The 24,253-nt window shown below is 47.4% G+C and overlaps 1 long non-coding RNA gene across 1 annotated transcript; it reads left to right on the plus strand.

Moving 5' to 3' along the window:
• The first annotated feature begins 5,457 nt into the window (after positions 1-5,457).
• On the plus strand, positions 5,458-23,831 carry LOC119544425. Its single transcript, XR_005218834.1, has 3 exons — positions 5,458-5,593; positions 14,424-14,512; positions 23,705-23,831. It is a non-coding gene; the product is annotated as an uncharacterized LOC119544425 (long non-coding RNA).
• The last annotated feature ends 422 nt before the right edge of the window (positions 23,832-24,253 follow it).

Consider the following 24,253-nt stretch of genomic DNA (forward strand, 5'->3'; position numbering starts at 1 on the left):
CTGGCTTTCTGCAAACCTGAGGATCCATGTTGAAGCCAAGGGGCCCCGTGGCCTTAGGGGTTTCCCTGAAACCTAGCTCAGATCCCTCCAGCTCCTGCAGAGGGCCCTGCTGCTTTCTTCTTGGAAGGACACCTAAGAGAAAATAAACACAGCCACTAAGTCAATTGTTTGGCAGCCCCACTGTAAAAAGCACTTATTCGTGAGCCAAGGAGCACATGCAACTAACTGCAACCAAGTTTCACAGCCAGTACTTACCGTCCCTCCTGCTGGTAGTTTCTATTCTACCTTTTCTATTTTTTTTCTTCTTCCTTTTTTAAAGCACAAGGTCATGACCCACTAATTTAATTTTAGGGCCACTAGTGGGCACTGGCATTAACTGGCAGAACCCCTTCCTCTTGAACCTCTCTAAGGACTGTCCTTGTGCTTAGCCCCCTCTCCCGAATCAGTAGGGTGAGAGCTTGCAAATTTGTGGGTGAGTGTGGATATTCATGAGTGTGAAGTTGTCTTTCTAAGTGTGTGCTGTTAAGCCTGAGTGTGTGTGAGCTGGTGAGTGTGCAAGTTAGTGCTTCCCTCACAGCAGAACAGGTCTGAGACCTTTCCAATCAACCATTCATTCATTCACTCATTCATTCATCTGTTCATTTGCTCATTCATTCATTCACCCATCTGTTCATTCATTCAGTCATTCATTCCACAGTAGCTGAGCCCCTGCTCCATGCCTGGCTGGGTGCTGGGTGCTGGGAGCAGAGTGAAGGGCAAAACAGACACCCTTTGACACCATCTCCAATCTGAGCCCCTGCCCTGCTTCTGACCCCTTAATTTGGTTGGTGAGAGACGCACCCAAGGTCAGATCACCTCTTCTGCAGCTGAGCAGTTTGAAGCCCACACTTGAGTCCTGGGGCTGGGAGGAAGGGTAGTGAGTGGGGGGAAACCACTTGCAAGGCCCTTTGGGCCTCCTGGCCCCCAGCAGCACCAGCCACCTGCCCCAGGGGACTGAGCACCAGCATCCCATCCTGGAAAGCCTCACTTCTGCTTGCCAGCCTCACCTGCCTGCAAGCAGACACCCCCTTCCTTGGCTTCTTGTCGGGGTTCCTGGTGGCACACCCAGCCTGGCCCTCCCTGCACCAGCCCCTTTGTCTCCCCCATACTTTGAGGGCCCCATTCATGTTGACAGCTCTGGATGCCTCCTCTCCGCCTCTGTGCACCTCTGGAATTGCACTTGTATCTCCCTCAGCTTGGAAGGCTCCGTCCCTTCTGGTACATGGCAAGAGGCTCTTTATTCTTTAAAGCCAGCACACCTATCAGCTCTGCAGAAAGCCTTGGCTGTACTCCTCTTCAGAAAATTATTTACCCCCATCTCTGCAGGACACACCTGCATTGTTGCATGAGCCCCCAGTGTGTATCCCCCCCACCTGCACCCTGGTGGTGTAGAAAAGCAGGATCAGCTGTAAGTACCACCCAGGCATGCAGCACACGCTTATCTAATTGGATTAACGCCCATCAGAGTTTGCCCAGGAGCCCTAACACAGGGATTTCCAGCGTCTCTCAGCAGGCAAGGGGGTCTTGGGGGTCTGGGCCTCAGCAAACTTCAAATCATGCCAGGAAGGAAGGGCCATGGCCCAAGGCTGTACCCGGTGGATGCTGCAGTCCCTGAGGTCGGCCAGCCCTGCGTGCCTCAGCTGTGTCTCCCTAGGCAAGTCGTCCCCCTGCCCTGCCCGGCTGTCATGGACAAATCAAGCCAGTCCTTAACAATGCGGGGTACTGGGGACCCCCACTCCTCCAGCATCCGGTCTCCTCACATTTCCCACAGTCACTTCTCCTCGCCCAGCCCTTGGACACAAATCACCGCCTTGCTCTCGGAATCCTGTGTTTCTCCTTGGGCAGAAAGGACAAAGCCGATTTAAGTGCAGGGAGCCTGTCAGAGGAGCAGAAGCGGGAAATGAGGAGGGAGACCATTACAAATTAAAGCTTGTCACTTCAGCCGAGTCCGCTGCTCCCCTTCCATCAGGATTAGTCAGCCCTGTTCTGAGAGGCCTGCTGGGGGGTGTCGGGGTGCCGTTCCACTCCCACCCTGGCTTCCTGTCCTCGTTCCTTCCTTCCTACACTCATTCATTTACTAAACAGGTATTGGTGGAGGGCCTAAGGTGGTGTTTGGTGGTGTCCCAGGGCCTGGAGATAGAGCTGTGCAGAAGACACAGGTTAGCTTCATTGGGGACAGTGACAGTTGGACCCTTTTGGCACATGGGCATTGGTCGCGCCAGGTGCTAGGAGAGCGGGAGGAGGCAGTCTGCAGAGAGAGGGTGAAGGGGGTGAGTGGCCCAGCATGTCCAACATCTGGGGTGACTGGGCTGAATGCAGGGGAGAGGACAGACGGACAGCCAGGCAGGGGTTCCCAAAGGACAGGTTCATCCGATGCATGCAGCTGGGAGAGCAAAAGGTCTGCTGGGGAAGGACACACATGGAAGAAGAAAAGTGGAAGCAAGATAGAGCAGGGGGTGGCCGCCGAGCTGATGGAGTCCCTGCCAGCCTCCTGGGAGGGTCCCGAGTAACACCCGCCTGCCAGAGGCGCTGGTTTGGGTAGGAAGGACCAGGCCCTCCCACCCAGCTGTGCTCTCTTATTGGCTGGGATGGGAAGAGCAGGACTTTGCCTCAAATGCTGAGACCTGAATCAGTTAGTGTCCAGGCCACCAGCTCCTGGGGCAGCCCAGCCAGTCCTTCTTGAAGCAATCTGAGTCATGCATTGCTGCGTTTGCCCCAAAAGAAGCAGACTTTATTGTCCAAAAAGAGGTGACATGCCCTGACCCCTCTGCCCAGAGCCCCAGAAGGTTCTGGCAAGGAGGGAAGGCTGGGCAGGAGCACAGTGGCTGGGAAGCCCTGGGCTTCCCAAAGATGGACTGTCAGGGTCCTCACCCCACAGAGCAGTCCCTGCTGGGGGCTTGCTGGGCTGGAGCTGGGAGAGAAACCCTGGAGGCCTCTCTGACTCAGGGCCTGCTGCGGAGGATGGGGACAGTGGAGTTGGACAGGGAAACAGTAGCTCCAAGGTTAGGGATGTAGGTTGGGGATGAGGGCACAAGATTTTCCAGGCTGAGGACCCTTGGGATTTTCTCATTACCCTAGAGCAGCTGTACAAAGACCATACCATGGGTTGGCTCTGCCAGTTTGAAGTCTAGAAGTCCAAAACCAAGATGTCAGCATGGCCAAGCTTTGGCCTGACGTCTGCAGCGATCTGGGGCTGGCAGGCCCCTGTCACGTGGGCAGCTGTCTCTCCTTGCATCTGCTCTTCCATTTCTGCTGGCTTCTGGCTTCTTCCTGGGGCTTCCTGTGACTAAATTTCCTCTCTTTTAAGTCCTCCAGTTGTACAGATGAAGGTCCACCCTGATTCACATAGGCCTCTCTTTAACTGTTTAATAATATCTTCAAAGTTCCTATTTATAGATGGGCTCACGCTCATAGGAAGGCAGGTTGGGACTTGAACAATGTCTTTTGGGAGGTCCATAATTCAATCCCCAGTACCCATGTTGAGATACTTTTTGGTTGGCATAGATGCTCCCTTGCAGTTTTTGTTCATTACATTTTAAAGTGTAGCAACAGGGAAAGTGCTTGGTTCTTCTTTTAGATACGGGGAAGAGGGCAGAAAATAAACTGCTGCCTGTCATGTCTCTCTGAAATTAATGACCTTGTCAGCTGAGGTGGTGGGACCCAGGACCACCCCAGCTGCTGGAGAGTGGGGGGTCAGAGGGGAGAAAGCCCCAATGGGGGAGGCCTGATTCCTGTGGATAAACCTGCCCAGATCTACCCATTGAACCCTGAAGCACGGGAAGAGCCCAGCTGAGGCTAAACGGAGATTCCAACAGCCCCTAGTGCAGGGGAGATGGCATTTCCAGTGTGAGTCTGGCCAAGTCAACTCCAGGGAGAAACTGGGTGCAACCTTTTCATCTGGAAAAAGAGAAGTGTCCTTCCTGGGACATGCCATTGTAACACACATAGGGTCACAGAATTGGTAAGAAATCTGCCTGGTGCATAGAAGGTTCACTGAGGGCCCAATGGAGGGGCTGGCTCCCTGGGGGCTTGGACAGCCCCTCCTCTGTCTGCGCTCTGGTTCCTAGCTGGCAGGTGAGCTTGTTGGTATCAACTCTGGGAGCTCCCTGGGCTGGGGGTGAGGTCACCTCTGAGGACCCCTGACCAGGCACAGGCCCCGGGCTCCGGCCTCCTAGCCTACCTGCTTTTCCCATGGCCGGTGGCCACCCCACAGAGGCCCTTCCCCAAGGTCACTGCCATGCTGGGTTAAATGAGGTGGAGGATGTTCAGCTTGGCCTTTCCCTCCTGGGCACAAACTCAGAAAGGGCAGACTGTCCAGAAAATTGGAAAATTGGATAGTCAAGCTGACGGGTGGTGCGTGGACATCAAGGATGAACCAAATCTGACCACACAGACAAGGAAGAGAAATCTACGGGCCCTTCCTGGGTTTTGCTTTGATTAGAGGAGATGGTGCCCCAGGCAGGAGCTCTTTTGGAATCAGGTGCTATTTTTATCCCATCAGAACCCTTTAATTGGGTCACACTGAAATCTGCCAGGCTCCCTGGGATACAGGGAGTGGGGAAATAGATCGAGGGGACTGGGGGTGATGGGGTCATTCTCTTATCCCTAGAGGCTGAAGGAAGCATCAAAGCCAATTACTAGGGTTCCTTGATCCTTGAACCTGGGGGATGCCAGGTGAGGCCAGGCTGCGGGGAGGCGGTGAGGAATGGACTGGTGTTTAACCCATGCCCCCCAGGCCCTGTACCCAGTGTTGGGGGCCTGCCAAGCTGCCTACCCCTTGAGGCCCGGACTGGCCTCTCCTGGCTCTGGTCCTTGCCTCCAGGTCCCTTTGCACAGCAGACGGGAGGGAGCAGTTTAAGCCACAGTGCTGGGCGCCTGGCAGGCCCCAAGGAAGTCAAGTGGCAGCCCCGAGAGCTAGGGTAGGAAGCTTCCAGCAGAAGACATAGCAAGTGCAGAGGTGCTAAGAGGGGAAGGACTCCAGGCTTTGGGGAACCTAGAGGAGCTTCACCCCAGGGCATAAACAGGTAAGACAGGCTGGAGGCAGCAATCCACTCACAAGGCCCAAGGGCTGCATATAGAATTTTTTTTTTTTTTTTTTTTTTTTAAGTTCCAAGTGACATGTTTGAAAATGGTCACCCACAGAGCCACTAATTGACTTGGCCCCTCTGCTCCTTTACTGGCTTGGTGCATGCATTCACCGTGATCCATTCTTCACTGTGCACTTTTCACTCACCTGTTTTCCATTCTGGGCTGCATCAGGCTGACAACTGTCCTCTCCCGCCTCTGTGCCCCCGGTCTCCTTCCTCCTGGCCCTCTGGGCACAGGGCGGGGCCTGCGCCGCGAGGACCCTGCAGCGCCTGGGATCGGGCACTAGAGGGCGCGCGCGGCACGCGCATCGCGGCGGACCCGCTGCTTCGCCCTGCGGAGCTGGAGCGAGAGGAGCCCGAGCATCCGCGCCGCCAGGGCCCTTAGCGACCCGGCCCTTCTGTCCCTGCGCTGCACGACTGGGGAACCCGAGACTCAGAGCAGGAGCGTGGCTGGCCAGGGTCACCCCGTGAGTAAGGGGCTGATCCGGGAGATAAAAAGAGATGGGGGCTCCTGCGCAGTGCACGGTGGCCGCGGAGTGGGGAGGGACGTCGCTGCGGTGAAAAGGCCACCTGCCTCGCGTCCTGAACCAACCCGAGGAGGGTGGCCGGGCACCGCCTGCAGCCGGCTGCTGTCTGCAGGGACAGGGCCAGAGCGCCCCCGAACGCACGTCCCCGGAGCGGGCTGCACGCAGTCCTATGGAACCCAGGGTCCAGCGGTGGCTGTTCCAGCCGGGATGGACCCCTCCGGGAAGGGGCAATAATCAGTGACGACCTCCCCGGTGGGGAGCCATCCACTTTTTCCTCTCCAGTAAACACTACTACCTCTACTAAAGGCCCTGAGAGGTCAAGCAATTAGCCCATAGCTGCACAGCATGTAAGCAGCAAGCAGCCAAATCTTTCCTGGGCCCAGAGCTTTCCCAGCCACTCAGCCAGGACTTGGAAGGAGAAGCAAGCGCAGATGGGGGTGCAGGATCAGACATGTTTGGTCCTGGCAGCAGTGACTTACTGTCCTGAGCTTCCTGGCTGGTCTTTCCCATCCTGAAGTCTCCAAACTCCCAGCTCTGGGAATCCCAAAGCCTGGTTGGATATCATGGGGAGGGTGGAAGGGCAGTTGCTTGTGGGTCACAGGGGTGGTTGGCAAAGGCCCCCCAGGAAGACAGGGATGGTGATGGGGGTCTCTGTGTGTGACCTTAGCCCCCTCCTGTGCTGGGAAATGGCTCTGGGTATACTGCCCTGGGGTGACCAGACTTCAGAGAACTGAAAGCAGCACCCCCACTTGTTTTTGTCTGGGGAAATCTAAACTTCGGGGGGAAGGGTGGCTGGATAGCTCTAAGCCAGGTGGCTCTGCAACGGGGTTCTTCTCACTGCCTTGCTGGGATGCTGCTGAATCCAGGTGGGAGCTGACTCAGCTCTTGATTTTCCCCAATCCTGCCCTTCTCTGATCTACACTGGTCCCCCAGACACCCCACCTTCAGACACCAGCCACCTGCCCAGCAACACACCCCCATAACCTCATCTTGTTCCAACCACCTTCTAGGCTGTTCCAACCACCTTCCAACTCTGACCTCTGCCTCCATCCCAGCCTGGCACATCTGTCCACTTCACAGAGGCCAGGGGGCTCTTCATAAAGCAGAAAGCTAAGGTGGGCGCTCATCCTGCCTAAAACCTTCTGTGACTCCTCAGTGCCTGCAGGGATCAAGTTAATCCCCTTAGCCTTAATTCTGGAGACCACCCCCCCCATTGCAAAGCACTCACACATGCCCACCCATGCCCCCATACATGTGCACACATGTACAGTACACACTCATGTTTACCACCATGTGCACATACAACGCAATGCCCATATACATGCACAATGCACACACTCATATGGGCACACACGTGCACTATATGCGTCTACTCCCACACATGACATACACGTACACACACACATACATACACACATGTGCTCCCATAATTTGCCATCTTCTCTCCCCTGAGCCTTTCCTCTTGCCTGGCACACACTTTACCTCCCCTTTTTAGTGTCCAATTCCTTCTTGAATTGACAGGAGACATTGGCTGAGGATGGACACACAGCAGGGACCAGTCAGAGACGAGGCCGTTGCAGGGCAGGTGTCCAGACTTGCCTCTGGGGTCTGTGGCTGTGGCTCTAGGAGTTGGGGCTTTATCCTCTAGGTGAGACCCCAAGCCTGGCACATGAGAAGCATTTTCTGCTGCAAATGAAGTGGTGGTCATGAACCAGGGCCTGGCCAGGAAGACCCCAGATTGAGAATGATGCCCTGGGTGGGTTCGTGGGGGGTGGGGGGATTTTGAGGGAGCCCAGTAGGAAGTAGAGGTGATAATCCAAGCCAGCCGTCTTGTAGGAGGAAGACTGAGGAGGGGAGGATCCAGAGCAGTGATTAGGCAGCAATGAGTGGATTCTTGGAATGTGGGGTGTGACAGACTGGGGGAATCAAGAATGATCTCACATTCTAGCTTGGGTGGATTTGCAAGGAGGCACGGAGGAGGAGCTGCTGTGGGTTTCTTGGGGGACACCAAATTTGAGGGGCAGGTGGTGGAGAAGTTCTGGAGGCAAGAAGAGTTAGAAACAAGAATGGATGAGACTGTCTTAAGAAAATCTGAGCAGAAAGAAGAGAAGTATGTCCCTGAAATCCCAACATTGAAGAAGAGGCTAGAGGTAGGATGGCCAGAGATGCCCATAAAGCCAGGAGAGAGAAGGAGGGTACTTGGCAGTTCATCACCCATTAGCCTCAGATGAAAATACCCATTTCCCCGATTCCCAGAACATAGGGATGGCTGATAAGATGTGAACAGAGCCATTAGGTGGGGTTTCTGGGAAAGCTTGCTTTTGCTTCTTTCCCCTCTTTCTTCTTCCTACTGCCTGGAATTTGGATATGATGTCTGGAGCTCCAGCAGCCACATTGAACCACTTGGTTACTAGAGGACCCAAAGCATATGCTAACAAGGGCAGAGCAGAAAGGTAGAGGAAAGCTGAGTCCATGGGGACACCACAGGAGATGTGGGGAGCTCAGCCCTGGGACTACTTTTATGTGAGAGAGGAATGATTCTCTGCCTTGTTTAAACACTGGATGTGGACTCTTCCTAGCAGTTGCGGACATGGCCCAGAGCAGTGGAAAGGTCCAGGCCAATGGGCTATGATCACTATGATCACTAGGAGGTGGTGGGAGGCCTTGCCAGAGCTGTGGGAGATGGATCAGAAGAAGGAGGGGGTGTGGCTTCTGAATGTCTTCCACCTTTGTCACGTCACTGAGATCTTGCTCACCCCCCTAATTTGTGGGAGCACCTTTCCACCACATGCAGAGGCTCTGAGGGTAACACAAGATAATGCGTATGGAATGTTCGTCTCTGTGCCCTGCACTTTCTCCATCTCTGACCTGGTCCCCCGAGGGTGTGCTCCAGACAGATAAAAGGCTAGACAGAGGAGGGGGCTCACACTGTGACAGTGGACAGGCTTGGGAGACAGGCTGACCCGCTTTCCAGCCCTCAGAGGGACCCTGGGCCAATCCCTCCACTTTCTGAGCCTCAGTCCCCATATCTGTAAAATGGGGTAATGCCTCAAAATATCTGCACAGGACTAAACAAGGTAGTACTGGCCATGCCTCCACCAGAATGCTTTCCAACAGGAACTTGACTGTGCTTGGGTGGCTGGAAAAGGGGACTCCACAGTGCGATGCCCTAGGAGACACCCGTTTCCTCTGGGCCTCACCAGCCCCCCAGCACCTGCTGTGACAGTCTGGAGGCCCCCAGTTCTGAACTGGCTGCTGAGGAATTCTTCAAAGGAAATTTGTTGAATTCATTTTCTGAAAAAGCCTGGGTTCTCAGTTAGAACAAGAATCGTTCCGGAGGTGACCGTGCCTTTGAACCTCACCCTCTTTGAAGGCTTGGTAGAAGGAAGAAGCAAGAACCGGCGGAGCCAGGTTCTCCTCACCTCGGGAGGACGCGGAGCTGGAAGGGCCCCCGCGAGAGGGTTAGCGTGACCATGCCCAGCACCTCGGGGTCTGCGTCAAGAGGAAACTGGCCAGACCCTTTATGTTCTCCTCCTCCTCCAGAACAAAAGGACCAAAGGAGAAGGACCGAGAAGGGAAAGGCGATCCTCTGCTCGGGCTCCGGGCGCGCTCCCCGGGGCTCCCCGCGCGCACCGCGGCGCGCTTGCCGTGGAGCTGCCTGGCCTTCCTGGGCCTTCTGGTCACCCCGCGAGGCTGCGGCTTGGCTGTAATTAGACAGGGCAAATCACTGGATCGACCAGGACGGGAGCCCCCATCCGCCGCCAGGTCGCGGTGCTTCCCCAGCTGAGCGTCGCCGCGCGTGCGCAGCATCCCTGGGAAAACGCGCCCAGGGCCCCGGCAGAGGCATCTTCCACCCAGGCGGGAGCCCCCGCAGCGGGGGAGACCCCAGGACCGCTGCCACCGCGTGTAAAAGAGAATCACGGAGGTCCAGCCGAGGGCGAGTGAAGCAGGAGGAATCACTGCTGCGAAGGGAAAAGTTGTCATTTAATTTTCCCACCGAATAGTCAGTCGCCGTGCGGAGATTGCTCCGGGAAAGCGGGGCAAACCGACATCACACCGTGGGCGATCTGCAGGGACTGCTGTCTCTTCAAGTTATGTTGGCAAATGCGATGGAGCTGCTAGGAGTCCGGCTCCACGTGTGTGGGAGCCGCTGGTCCTCCTCCTGGGCGCGGCTGATCCCACGGCCTCCTGGGGCTTCCCGGCTGAACTGTGCATCTCCTCCTTGGGGACTGGGGAGGGGCGGGAGCGATATCTAGCAGAGGACCAAGCCCTCGGCGCTAAGAATCTCTTCCAAGCTTTTTGCATCAGAGAACCCAGAGGTCCAGGGAGCTTCGCTTCGCGGAGTGTTCAGTGATCCACTTGAGCCAGTACCTAGAGAAACCTCACGCATCTTGCAATGCGTGGGAGGGGGGCAGTGAGGAGGTTTTCCAGGAAATTGAAGCCTCTAAGCACAGAGTTGCATCCTTGCCTGCCCTTATGTCTTTGGAATGGGTGGCCATATATTTTTTTTTTTTCGTGGTAATTCCTCTGCTAACCCCACTGCTTTTAAATTTAGAACACTACCCTTATCCCATTAAAACTAGCCCTGAAAACTGAAGCCTTTTGGACTCACTACTTGGGTGAAAGGAGGCTACCAGAGGCCAAAGGAGGCAAGGCTTACCTCTGGGCTTCTAAGATTAAAGGGACAGCAGGAGCTCCTGATAGATTTGGAATCTCAGGCTGTAGAAGGACTTGGTCCTCATCCAGGGGTTGGGGCTGGGAAGGCTTGGGGAGGGAGAAGTCCCTGGAGGCCCCCTGCCTTCCTGCCACCCCCCAGCCTGATACAGCAGCAGCGCAGTGAGGCTGGTCTAGGATGGAAGGACCCCAAAGCCCCCTGGAACATTCTGTAATGGGGCTGCCAGGGATCCAAGGGCTGCCTTGCATGGGGGTGGGGGGCTCACTCGTGAGAGAGAGGACAGTACTGGAAAGGACAGGCTGGAGGGGGTGGGAGCTCATCTTCTTGGTGGTCTCCAGAGTAGAAGACCCAGAGTCAAGTATGGGTCATCTAAGCAAGGTCCCCCAGAGCACCGAGGGCAGGGGCCGAGGACCACATGCCTGTCCACTCAGCCTTAAAGTTATTTACGTCCCTCCAGAGCTCAGATTCCACCCTGGTGAGAAAGGCCAAGAAGGAAACCCTGAGCTGCCTGGAGGAAAATGCCTCCCACACAGGAAATATATCTGATTGAATTTTCTGTGATCAGCAGAATGGGAGTTTGAGACAGAAATACTATTCAATTATGGGAAAAATATAGAAAATGTCTACTGTTTTTTTTTGCACACTCAAGTTTGAAGAACTGCCCCCCCCCGCAATACTTGCCACATCTTATGGTTATATCCCAGATGTCAGCTGGGGCCCTCCTGACCCTTGGAGGTCAAGGTCAACTTGGCTTAATCCCCCAATGCCAGAACCCAGCAGCTTAGTGAGTACTCTTGGAGCTTTGCCAGGTGTTTGGAGTTCAGTCTTGACTCTTACGTTGTATCCTAAAGCATTTCTTCAAATATCAACAGTGCTTTCCAGTGGAATTAAGCAGCATCCATTTTTTTCTACCTTATTTTCTATAGCCCTACACTCTTATGCAAACGATGTGCTCATTTCACATGGCAATGTTGTCTTAACTGCATTACACTCTTCCTGTTTCAATGGACAAGAGCTGCCCCACCAGGACTGCCTCTCTCCTGAATGCCTTGCTCAGCATAGTCTTGCCCACTGCTGCTTGGCTCTGCCCCTGGTCCCTGATGCTAGCTGAGTGCACAATGGCTTGCTTGCAGATGGGAAGTCCTGGTGCTGTCAGTGATTCTGCTTGGTTAGGTGGAAACAGAGCAGAGCACTCGAGAGCCCAGAGAGTAATTAGGGTGAATTCCAGGTCTGTAACCACAGGCAAGTCCTGGTACTGCTCGTAGACTCAAGCTCTCCTCCAGTAAACAGGCTCTGGATCTCACCCATCTCAGGGCTCCTTGAAAGGTTGCATGAAACGATGCATGTGCAGTACTTGTCTCGATGCTGGTCCAGAACGCATGCTCGATACATGGTGACCGGCTTTATTCTTACTTATTGTTACAAAGGAAAAAACTGCAGCCTCTCCAAAGAGATTAAATAAGCAAGAGCTTTTCAAGTTTAAAGGAGAGAGAGATGATGAAAATCATTAAGAAGTTGAAATCATTTTTAGAGATGTTTTTTCAATTTTATAGAGTATTGATTGACTCCCTGCTATGAAAAATGGAAGCTTTCGGGGCTATTTACATTATTTTTCTAGATGCCGTCTAAACACCTTCCCACTGTCATTTGTTACATTAGTAGTTTTATTTTAGCTGGACATGCAACATTCTTATTCTAGACTATAAGCAGAATTCCTATAGTTGTTTCATATTAGTTATCAATGTAAACAGATTCATTACCAACTATTGGTCTTCTTGTCATTTTCCCATCCCCGAACTCTTTATTTTGATTTCTTTCTTAATTGCCTACATTATTATTATTATTATTATTTTGGAAATTATAAGGAAAGACTCTTGGATTTGGTAATCTCTGAGTTTTTTTTTTCTTCATGTTTTTGTGTGTTGATCTACTGCCTGATTGATGTTAAATGATATCTTGGCCTTTCCGTGTAAGCATTGCCTTGGATAGGTATTTCTATTCCATTTTCTTTCCCCTAGGACTTGTTGATTTTGCTCCATTGTCTTTTTAGTTTTTAGAATTGTGGTAAAATACACATAACATAAAATTTAACATTAGTGACATTTAGTACATTCCACTCTCTAGTTCCAGAAAATTTTATCACTCCCAAAGGAAACCCCACCTCCATTAAATAGTCACTTTCCATTCTCCCTTCCTTCAGCCCTTGGCAACTTGTCTGTTTTTTGACTCTAAGGATTTGCCAACTCCGGACATTTCATGTAAATGGAGTCATTCAATATGTAGCCTTTTACATCTGGCTTCTTTCACTTAGCGCAATGTTTCCATGTTGTAGCATGTATTAGTACTTCTTTCCTTTTCATTGCCTAATAATATTCCATTGCACAGATAGACCACGTTTTTTTATCCATTCATCAGCAGATGGATATTTGGGTTGTTTCCTTCTTTTAGCTGTTGTGAATAGTGCTGCTGTGAACATTTGTGTATGAGGTTTTGTTTTTCTATTGTTTGCTATTGCTTTTTGTTTGTATTGCTTCTTTTGTTTCTAGTCTTTCATCTATCTCTGCTCTAATCTTTATTATTTCCTTCCTCCTGCTAGCTTTGGGTTTAGTTTTCTTTTCCTTTTTTTTAGTTCCTTAAGCTGTAAAGTTAGGTAATTGGTTTAATATCTTTCTTTTTAATGTAGGTGTTTATAGCTATAAATTTCCTTCTGAACATTGCTTTAACTGCATCACTTACATTTTATTACACTGTGTCTTCATTTCCATTCATGTCAAAGTGTTTTCCAATTCCTCTTTTGATTTCTTCTTTGACTCCATTGGTGGTTTCAGAGTGTATTGCTTAATTTCCATGTTTGTGAAATTTCCTGTTTTCCTTCTGTTATTGATTTCTAGTTTCATTCCATTGTGGTTGGAGAATAGACTTGGTATTATTTTAATGTTTTAAGATGTGTCAAAACTTGTTTTGTGGCCCAGGATATATGATCTAGTCTGGAGAATGTTCCATGTGCATTTGGGAAGAACATTTATTTATGCTATTGTTGGGTGGAGTGTTCTGTATATATTTGGTAGGTCAAGTTGTTTTATAGTGTGGGTCAAGTCCTCTGTTCCTATTGATTTTTGGTCTGTATCTTCCATCCGTTATTAAAAGAGGGGTACTGAATTCTCCAACTATTATCATAGAACTGTGTGTTTCTCCCTTCAGTTCTGTCAGTGTCTGCTTCATATATACTGGGTATCTGTGATTAGGTGTGTGAGTGTGTGTGTGTGTGTGTATAATAACTGGTATCTCTTTTTGATGAATTGACCTTTTCTCAATATATATGTAAGTCATTCTCTATGTCATGTAACAATTTTTGATTTAAGGTCTATTTTGTCTGATTCTGGAATAGCTACCCCTGCTTTTTTTGGTTACAATTTGCATGTAATATTTCCCATCCTTTCACCCTAATTTTGTCGTTGGATCTAAAGAGAGTCTCTAACTGACAACTATTTGGATATGGATATGTTTTATTTTTATTTTTAAATTTTTTAACCCTTCTGTCAATCTTTGTTTTTTAATGGTGACCTTAATCCACTTACATTTAAAGTGGTTCCTGATAAGCAAGGACTTATTCTACCATTTTGCTATTTGTGTTCTATATGTCTTCTATGTTTTCCTTCCTCAGTTCCTCCATTTCTGCCTCATTTGTATTTGATGGATTTATCTAGTGTACCATTTTGATTTCTTCCTTATTTCCATATACTTTTACTGGTATTCCATATATATTTACTGGTATTCTTTATTTTTTTGTATGGCTTCAAGTTACTATCTATTGTCCTTTCCTTTTAGCCTGAAGGACTCCTTTTAGCATTACTTGTGGGGTGGATCTACTAGTAGCAAACTTGCTCAACTTCTGTTTATCTGGGAATTCTTAATTTCTCCTTCATTTTTGCCCTATTCTCTGACCCTTGCCTCAGGTGTCTGTAGACTGTATATGACTTTAAATGACTTGAACAGAAGCTTCTCCAGCCTGAGTGGGCAAAACAAAAGCAAGTCTCAGGGAACAGGCAGAGAAAATGCACAAGTACAATTTTTTTTTTTTTTTTTTGAAACAAGGTCTGTATTGTCTCTACTGGCACCAGAAAGCTGCACCAGGAACACAAAGTTCCCTCTCCCAGCCATCGCTGAATTGGGTATGTAGAATGGTAAGTGGGTTAGCAGAAATGCTATAATGCTCTCTTACCAAAATTTAGTGACTTCTTTCTTAAGTAAGCACTCCCCTGGTTACTGTAAGCTTTTGATTCATTTAGAGATGTGGGGAAAAGCTGATTCTGTCTGTTTTTTTCCATCTTAATGGTTACTTCACTGGGAAGACCAATCTCGGAGCCCCCTACCCCACTGTTTTCGATGACATACCATTCTTTCATCTTTGACATTGCTATTGGGGTAGAGAAATTTGTAGCCAGACTGATATTTTTTTCACCCTTGTAGGTTATTTACTTTGTCTTCAAGGGTGCCTGAAAAAGTCTTTCTTTATCCTTTAATTTTAATAGCTAATAGGAAATAAGACATTTCAATATTATTTGATTTACTTAAGTTTTCCTTGATCAGAGTGTTTTTTTTTTTTAACTAAGGATTATTTCCTCCTCAATTTCAGAAACTTTTGCTTGTTTGTTTTTGGAAGACATTATCTGTTCCTTATGTTGGAACATGCTTTGATTGTTTGTTTTTAATCTGTTTTCCCTAGTTATTACCACTCTAATCTCCTACTCTCTTTCTCTTTTTCATCATGCCCATTGTCCAGCAATATCACCTAACTAAGCCTCAGTTTTCTGCATTATTTATTTGGGATAATATACCTATCTCACAGGTCAGTTCCCAGGATTAAAAGACTTAATTATATGTAAAGTTCCTAAACAGTGCATCACCCAAAAGATGGTAACAATGATTATTATCATGGATTTTTAATTGTTATTATTAATAGAATAGTGCTTAACAGTGAGGGTGCTGGAGTCAGATTGCCACCTATGTGTGACCATGGGCAAGAAACTTAGCTTTTCTGTGACCTGCTTTCCTCATTTCTAAAATCCCTATCAGATAGGATTATTATGAGGATTAAATTGGTTAATATTCATAAGGCTCTTAGCACCGTGTTGGCAACATCATAAGTGCCACGTGTGTTTGTTAAACACCTTCTCAAGTCTTTCCTGCATGGGAGAAATAATTTTCAGTGGTGTTTATTCTGTTTCTTGCTGCTTGTAATGATGTAATGATGTTGTTTTGTCTATTACTTTGCTTCCATATGCCCGTAATCTCCGTTTTCATTTCATTCTGTTGCGTCCTCCTGTCATTCAACTCTCTTGTTATATACTTTAGCTCTTTTTAAGTTTTTGTCTAATTGAAAGCAATTGTGAGGCATTTATTTTAGTTCCCTGAATTACGCTTTCTTCTAGGTCAGGTTCTTTGTTCTCAAATGCTGTGTCCCTTTTCCTCCTCCTCCTCATTATTTATTATTGTTATTATTGGTGGGGAATGGGTGTGTCTGTTGCTTTTGTGTGGTTGAATCTCTTCATCTTGGCTCCTGCTCAGGCGACAGTGCCCTGAGCTCCTGCCAGCCTTCCTCAGCACCACGCCACGTCTCCATTATCCGAGGCCTGTTTATGCCACGTTCTCCTTATCCAAGGCCCGTTTACGCCATGTTCTCCATTATCCGAGGCTCGTTTATGCCACGTTCTCCATTATCTGAGGCCCGTTTACTTTACCCCTCAGGGCGACTATGCTACAAGCTTTCTTGGGCTTTTGCAGCCTGAGGACCTAACAGAGGGGCAGCCTGCAGTGTAGACTCTGAGAATATGCATGTCCACGGCCAGCCTCAGATTGCTAAAGTATCTGATCCTCGAGTAAACGCCCAGCAATGAGCGAGTTCCCCATTACTGGGGGTAGGGGTGGTGGTGGTGGGACCTCAGATCTCACTTCGTGTGTCTCCCCTGCCCGCAGGGACAGTCCAGCCCCAGGCTCATCCCTTCTCCCCAGGAGCCCCCAACCACTTCCACTTTTCCTCAGTAAGAAAAGGGAAGGGTGAGTACCCCCTCCCAGTTTGCCTCACTCTGGGTTTGGGGGTGTTTGTGACAAGCCTCAGAGTTTTGTAGAATCATCAGTGTGTTCTTTGGGGTCAGATGTGGGGTGGAGGGGCCCCACCTCCTGTGTCACTTGCCTTGGCTTCCTGTTTGGGAATGCATCACCCTAGGTTATAACCCACTCCTCACTTCGTTCTTGTTGGAGAAAGTTTTTTGGAGAGGTAGGAGGCCTTTCATTCAAAGGTTCACTGTTTTTTGCTAATGTTGTTAGGCATTGAGCAGGGAAGATCTGTGATGCAGTTCTGTCAGCCAATAGAATGGGACCCCCTGAGTGTCTTTTGGTTAATACTTTGCCTTTCCTGTCACTACCTCCCCAGTAATCTTCAAAAGACTAATACATTATCAAATATATGAAGTGAGCCAAAAAAGTGCCTCTGAAACTTGAATAAGGGCTTTAAAATATGGCTAATATATGCTCTTCCCATCTTCTCCCCTGACTGAATGAAGCAAAACAATCACCCTGAAACTGGGTTGATTCCAAAGCACTCCCAGGTTTGCAGAGAAACATAAATTCTCTTAACTGTCTTACAGGCTTGAGTACAGCAAGGGCCAGGCTGGCTAATATTTTTTTTAACAGTTGTTTTTATTTTTTTTTCACAATGCTAAAAGGGCCATTCAGAATTTTCAATCTATAAATAGAAGACACTCCTATGCATACATAGTGATATGGTATGTTACCTTTTTTTTGTTTTTTTGTTTTTAAAATTTTAATTTTTATTGAGGTTGTTCATATACCACACAATTATCCAAAGATCCTAAGTGTGCAATCAATTGCCCCTGGTACCCTCATATAGCTGTGCATCCATCACCGCAATTAATTTTTGTTCAACTTTTCATTACTCCAGACAAGAAATAAAGACAAAGAAGTGGAAAAAAAAAAAAAAAAGAAAAAAGAAGAAAAGGAAACTCAAATCTTCCTATACCCCTAACCACCCCACCTCCATTGTTGACTCATAGTATTGGTATAGAACATTTGTTACTGTTTATGGAAGAATGTTGAAATACTACTGACAGTAGTACATAGTTTGCAATAGGTATATATTTTTTCCCTATATGTCTCTCTATTATTAACTTCTAGTTGTATTGTCATACATTTGTTCTGGTTCATGGAAGCGATTTCTAGTATTTGTACAGTTGATCATGGACATTGCCCACCATAGGATTCAGTTTTATACATCCCCATCTTTTGACCTCCAGCTTTCCTTCTGGTGACATCTATGACTCTGAGCTTCCCCTTTCCACCTCATTCATACACCATTCAGCACTGTTAGTTATTCTCACATCTTGCTACTGACATGTCTGTTCATTTCTAAACATTTAAGTTCATCCTACTTGAATATTCTGCTCATACTAAGCAACCGCTCCCCATTCTTAAGCCTCGTCCTATATCTTGGTAATTTATATTTCATTTCTCTGAGTTTACATATAATAATTAGTTCCTATCAGTGAGACCCTGCAATAATTGTCCTTTTGTGTCTGGCTTATTTCTCTCAGTATACTGCCCTCGAGGTTTTGTCATCAACCCATTTTTTTTTTAATATGGTTTGTTCACTCACCATATATTCCATCCTAAGTAAATAATCAGTGGTTCTCCGTATGGTCATATATTTATGTGTTCACTACATTCACCACTATCAATATAAGGGCATCTAAATTTCTTCCACAAGGCATGAGGGAGAGTCAAAGAAGGTAGAGAGGCAAAAGAAAGAGGAAAAAAAAATGACAGCTAGGAAGCAGCAAAAGGAAAAATAACCTTAAATCAAAGTAGAGTAAAGAATCAGACAATACCACCAATGTCAAGTGTCTAACATGCCTCCCCTATCCCCCCCTCTTATCTGCATTCACCTTGGTATATCACCTTTGTTACATTAAAGGAAGCATAATACAATGATTCTATTAGTTATAGTCTCTAGTTTATGTTGCTTTCATCCCTCCCCCAATGCCTCCCCATTTTTAACACCTTGCAAGGTTGACATTTGCTTGTTCTCCCTCGTAAAAGAACATATTTGTACATTTTATCACAATTGTTGAACACTCTAGGTTTCACCGAGTTACACAGTCCCAGTCTTTATCTTTCCTCCTTTCTTCTGGTGTCTCACATGCTCTCAACCCTCCTCTCTCAACCGTATTCATAGTTACCTTTGTTCAGTGTACTTACATTGCTGTGCTATCATCTCCCAAAATTGTGTTCCAAACCACACACTCCTGTCTTCTATCACCCTGTAGTGCTCCCTTTAGTATTTCCTGTAGGGCGGGTGCCCTGTTCACAAAGTCTCTCATTGTCTGTTTGTCAGAAAATATTTTGAGCTCTCCCTCATATTTGAAGGACAGTTTTGCTGGATATAGGATTCTTGGTTGGTGGTTTTTCTCTTTCAGTATCTTAAATATATCACACCACTTCCTTCTTGCCTCCATGGTTTCTGCTGAGAGATCCACATATAGTCTTATTAAGCTTCCTTTGTATGTGATGGATTGCTTTTCTCTTGTTGCTTTCAGGATTCTCTCTTTGTCTTTGATGTTTGATAATCTGATTTTTACGTGTCTTGGCATAGGCCTATTCAGATCTATTCTGTTTGGAGTACGCTGTGCTTCTTGGGTCTGTAATTTTATGCCTCTCATAAGAGATGGGAAATTTTCATTGATTATTTCCTATATTATTGCTTCTGCCCCTTTTCCCTTCTCTTCTCCTTCTGGTGTCCTCCCCCAGGCTCTGGGGTCTGGCCCTGAATGTAAGGCAGGTAGTGGAGCTGGGCCCTTCCTCTTTCCTCTTGGGAAGCTATGGCCCCTCCAGAGTGGTCATTTGCATATACATAGATTCTTTGTTTCTCTGACTCTGCTACCTCCACCCTTGTCTGTGTCTGTGCTGTGATTAAAATGGCTGAGGCTTTCTCTACTGCAAAGCTCTGTGAGCTGAAGGTGGCTGAGGCTTTCTCCACTGAGTCACCCAGGTTGACAGAGAGAGAAAGGAACAGAAAGCTCCTAGATTCACCCATCGGCCAGAGATAGCACCCAATCCTCTGGGCTCCCCATTCTGAGAAAGATATGTCCCCTGTCTCTCCCAAGGTCAGTCGTCACCAAAAGCTTCTGGCTGCTTGTTGGGGATTCGCAGTCTGTATTGAGTGGTTAATATTAAAACCCCAGTTGGAGCTGGGCTGAGGTACACTAGCTTGGTTGGAGAGTGCTGCTCTTTAGCACTGTGAGGCTTCCACGAGGAAGGGGCTCTCAGCTCTCTTTGTGGGTCTGCAGTTTTTACAGATTTTATGCTGTGATCTCGGGCATTTCTCCCAGTTCAGGTTGGTGTATGATGAGTGAACAGTCACATTTGTCTCCCCGCAGTTATTCCAGGTTATTTACTAATTTTTCTATCATCTATGAATTGTTCCAGGGGGGAGTAACTAGCTTCCACTCCTCTCTATGCTGCCATCTTAGCTCCTCCACATTACTGTTTTTTACAGAGACTCGGATAAGTCCTTTAACTTAAAAACAGAACCAAAACACAAAAAATCGCTAACATTGAAAACTGAAATTGACTTGATGGGTCAGATAACACTTAGTTCTTGATGGACAGCTAAAGTTGCATGGTAGCTTGGTGGCCCATAGTTTAGCATTTAATTGCCACTAAAGTCCAATAGCAAGCAAAATCTGCTACTCCAAGGGAGAGTAATTACCTGCTGAGGATGGCAGGGATTTATTCCAAAATCCTAAGGGTCAGAGCTGTGATTCACCTATAGGGGCCTGCCAAAGACTCTAATTGGAATCTCTATTTGCCGCTGACACTTCAGGTACCATTGGATCTGCTGGATCATATGGCCCAACTGGCAGAGCAGCTTGCACAGCAGCCTGGACCTGTTGCTGAGCCTTCTGTTATTCTGGGACCTACACAAACTAGCAGCTTTTAGGATCATTTGGTAAATGGGCTGGCATAGTACACCAAATGGTATATATTGCCTTCAAAATCCAAAGAGACCCACTAGGCTTTGTGTCTCTTTTTGGTAGTAGTAGGAAGGACCAGATGCAAAATGAGTCTTTCACATTAGAATGTATATCTCAGCATTCCCTAGACCACTGGATCTTTAGAACTTTTGCTGAGGTGGAAGGCCTCTGAATTTTTGTGGGATTTATTTCCTACCCTCTGGACATAAATGTTTTACCAATGTGTCCAGAGTGGATGCTATTTTATATTCCCTAGGTTCAATAAGCATAATATCATCAATGTAATGGGCTGGAATGATGTCTTGTGGCATGGAAAGAATATCAATTTCCTGGCGTATTAAATTATGACATAAGGCTGAAGAGTTGATGTATCTGAGGTAGGATAGTGAGGACGTAGTGGCCTTGCCAACTGAAAGCAGATCACTTCTGGTGGTCTTTACTGATAGGTATTGAGAAAAAAAGCATTCACCAGCTCTAGAATGGCATACTAGGTACCAGGGGATGTGTAAATTTGCTAAATCTGGAAGAGCAGCTGCAAGTGGAGTCACAGCCTGTAAGGTTTACAATAAACCACTGCCAATCTCCAAGATTCATCTGTTTTCTACACAGGCCAAATAGGCGTGTAGAATGAGGATGTGCCTTTGATGGTGGCACTGATCTCTGTAATCCCTGCAGGAATGCAGCACTACTTTAGGTTTGCCATTAGGAAAGGCAGTTATAGCGGCTTCCACTTATCCTTTCTTACTGCAATAATCCTCACAAGATAGGTCAGGAATGGGAAGTGGGGTCTCTGCCAGTTGCTGAGTGTTGCTATGACCAATACTATACACTGTTGGCTTAAACAACAGGCATTTATTGTTTCACAGTTTTTGAGGCTCAAAGACCAAATCAAGGTGTCAGCAAGGCCGTGCTTCCTCCAAGTCTGTAGCATTCCTCCTTCAAATGGTGATCACTCTTGCTGGCTTCTCCTACTTCTGGCTTCTTACTGTTGTGCCCAATTTCCTCTGTTTATAAGGACTTCAGCCATACTGGATTAAGGCTCATCTCATTCAGTTTGGCATCATCCAGACAGGATCTTCAAAGGTCCTATTTACAAATGGGTTCACACCCACAGCCCACAGAAACAACCCTCAGTTCTTGGGGCATCAAGATTAAGACTTGAGCATGACTTTATGGGGGGCATGATGCAGTCACCAACACTGAGTATATCTATTCCAATTAGGCATTCTGTAATTGGAGAAAAAAACATAGGGTAGGTTCAGGGACCCACGGGGCCAGCTGGGAGATAGCGGGCATCTGACTTCCAAAATCCCCTACTCTGAATGGTGGACTGTGCTCATGTTTTGGGTCTTGAGGAATTGTGTCAGTTCAGAGCTGGGGCCCAGTTTTCCCCCCAAATTCTGATGATTTCCCATTTCCACCACATCCAGTCACCCTGGTAAAAGGCATTTGGGGAAAGCTGGGAGGAAGATGAGCAGTATAAATTTTTAGCAGTGTGGCAGGGTCCTTCCTTAATGGGACCTGGCTCTTCTTCATTCTAGAGCCTCTGGGCCTGTAAACTGGCTCAAATCTGGGAATTGTTTGGGGAGGTCACAGCTCTCTGTTTTGGTAATTCAGGTTAGACTCTGTCTGCGAGCCTTACGACTCTTCTGCTTCTGCAGATCCAAGAAGATGTTAGGAGGCTGCCCACCTATTTCTTTCCCAGGACACTATGTCAACTAGCCAACGCCATAGGCCTCTGTGAGTCAGACTATACTGATTACTGCTTTGGCTCTGCTGTCCAATGAGGTCCATTACTCAGCCTGGAATGCACGTTGTCCATGAGCTGGCCCCCATCCTCCCTTTCCAGCCTCATCTCTCTCCTCTCCCTGTCTTGAACTCTGGGTTCCAGCACTGAAGAATGCAGACCTACACACTTCCTCAGTCAGGCTAGTTCTCACCTCTGGGCCTTGACTGGTGCTGTCTTCTATGCCGAGAATGTTCTCTCCTGCCTGGTTCTCTGCCACCCACCCTCTAGGAGTCCACCCAGGAAGTCACTCCTCTGTGCTCCTAGAGCCCCTTTACATTTCTGACCCATGTTTCACCCAGTGTGTGGTGCTTGCCTCTTCATCTCTTCATTCATCTCTTTCTGCAAGTTCCCTGAGGGGAAGGCTGTGTGTGTCTTACTTTTGTGTCCTTCTTACTCATTGGCACTCAGCCAGCATACCACGAATGCTTGTTTATGGTAGCATGATGGGGTAAATGATTTTAAACTCATGCTGAAAGCATCTGGAAGATGCATCTCACCACTCTACTGACCTGTCCAGGTGAGAGATGCAGACACTAGAGCAATTCTCATGGATTTAACTGGGATGTAAGTCACATTACCAAATTTCACTTAAACTCTGCAAATCCTGTCAGTGAAGATGGAGACTTAACACACCTGGCATGATTTTTTTTCTTTTCTTTCTTTTTTTTTTTTTTTTTTTTGCTTTTGACAGCTTTTGCTGTCTGTCAGCATAATTTCCCATAACTCATTCTAATTTATAAGGCATTTCACAGTACAGGAGACTAACAGAGCAGGAGCATGGGGGGTGAGGGGAGAGGGGGAGCCAGCTCTGGGTTCATAGAGCTGTTTGTGTTCATGTAGAGTGTTGGAGAGGCAGCTGCTCCCCTGACTGGGCTGGGGGATCAGTGCTGGCCAGGAACTTTAATTAAAGGCAAAAATTTGGCACTTCAGGTCTTCACCACTTCCACTAGCTCCCAGCTCTGCTCAGCAGCCCTTGGAAATTCCTGCACCAGGCAGTGAATTATTCAACAAGATAAGGCAGGTAAACAAAGAGGTAGAAGTGTTCTCCGTAGCCGGGTGTGCGGAGGTGAGCACAGAAATTCCACACTGGCAAGAAGAATAAACCTAGTATGGAGAAAATGAGAATATTTACAATGCAAATGATTTTTAACCAGCCATATCCAACCAGAAGCAAAAACTTTGTGCATGGCTTTTCGACTACTTTTGTTAGTCTACTGATATTTTATCTGTCTGTCCTCATTAAGGGCTGCTAATGTAGCATATATATGTTTATTTGTTTACATACCACTATTATATTTTTAGAGATTTAGCAATTTGTTGTTATTTTAAGGTCAGACATTGAAGGTTATTGCACAAAACAAATGAGGCTTTATTTATATGGTTCCCAGAAATTAAACTGATAAAATTTGCATTCATCATATAATGAAATTGTCTTCAATATTTAATTGTAACAGGTCAAGGTTGCAAGAATCATTTATTAGGCTTTTGGTGGAGTGGTGGTGGTGGTGGTAGTGTGCAATATGATATTCTTATTTCAGGGTTTTAAAAAAGCAGCAACAGATGTGGCCCTCTCTCTCTGGTTAAGCCAACTTGAAAGGAGAAATCACTGCCCTCCCCCCTACGTGGGATCAGACACCCAGGGGAGTGAATCTTCCTGGCAACGTGGAATATGACTCCCGGGGAGGAATGTAGACCCGGCATCGTGGGATGGAGAACATCTTCTTGACCAAAAGGGGGATGTGAAAGGAAATGAAATAAGCTTCAGTGGCAGAGAGATTCCAAAAGGAGCCGAGAGGTCACTCTGGTGGGCACTCTTATGCACACTTTAGACAACCCTTTTTAGGTTCTAAAGAATTGGGGTAGCTGGTGGTGGATACCTGAAACTATCAAACTACAACCCAGAACCCATGAATCTCAAAGACAGTTGTATAAAAATGTAGCTTATGAGGGGTGACAATGGGATTGGGAAAGCCATAAGGACCACACTCCACTTTGTCTAGTTTATGGATGGATGTGTAGAAAAGTAGGGGAAAGAAACAAACAGACAAAGGTACCCAGTGTTCTTTTTTACTTCAATTGCTCTTTTT

This window comes from Choloepus didactylus, chromosome 9 (assembly GCF_015220235.1).
Source record: "Choloepus didactylus isolate mChoDid1 chromosome 9, mChoDid1.pri, whole genome shotgun sequence".
In the NCBI taxonomy this organism is placed as follows: Eukaryota; Metazoa; Chordata; class Mammalia; order Pilosa; family Megalonychidae; genus Choloepus; species Choloepus didactylus.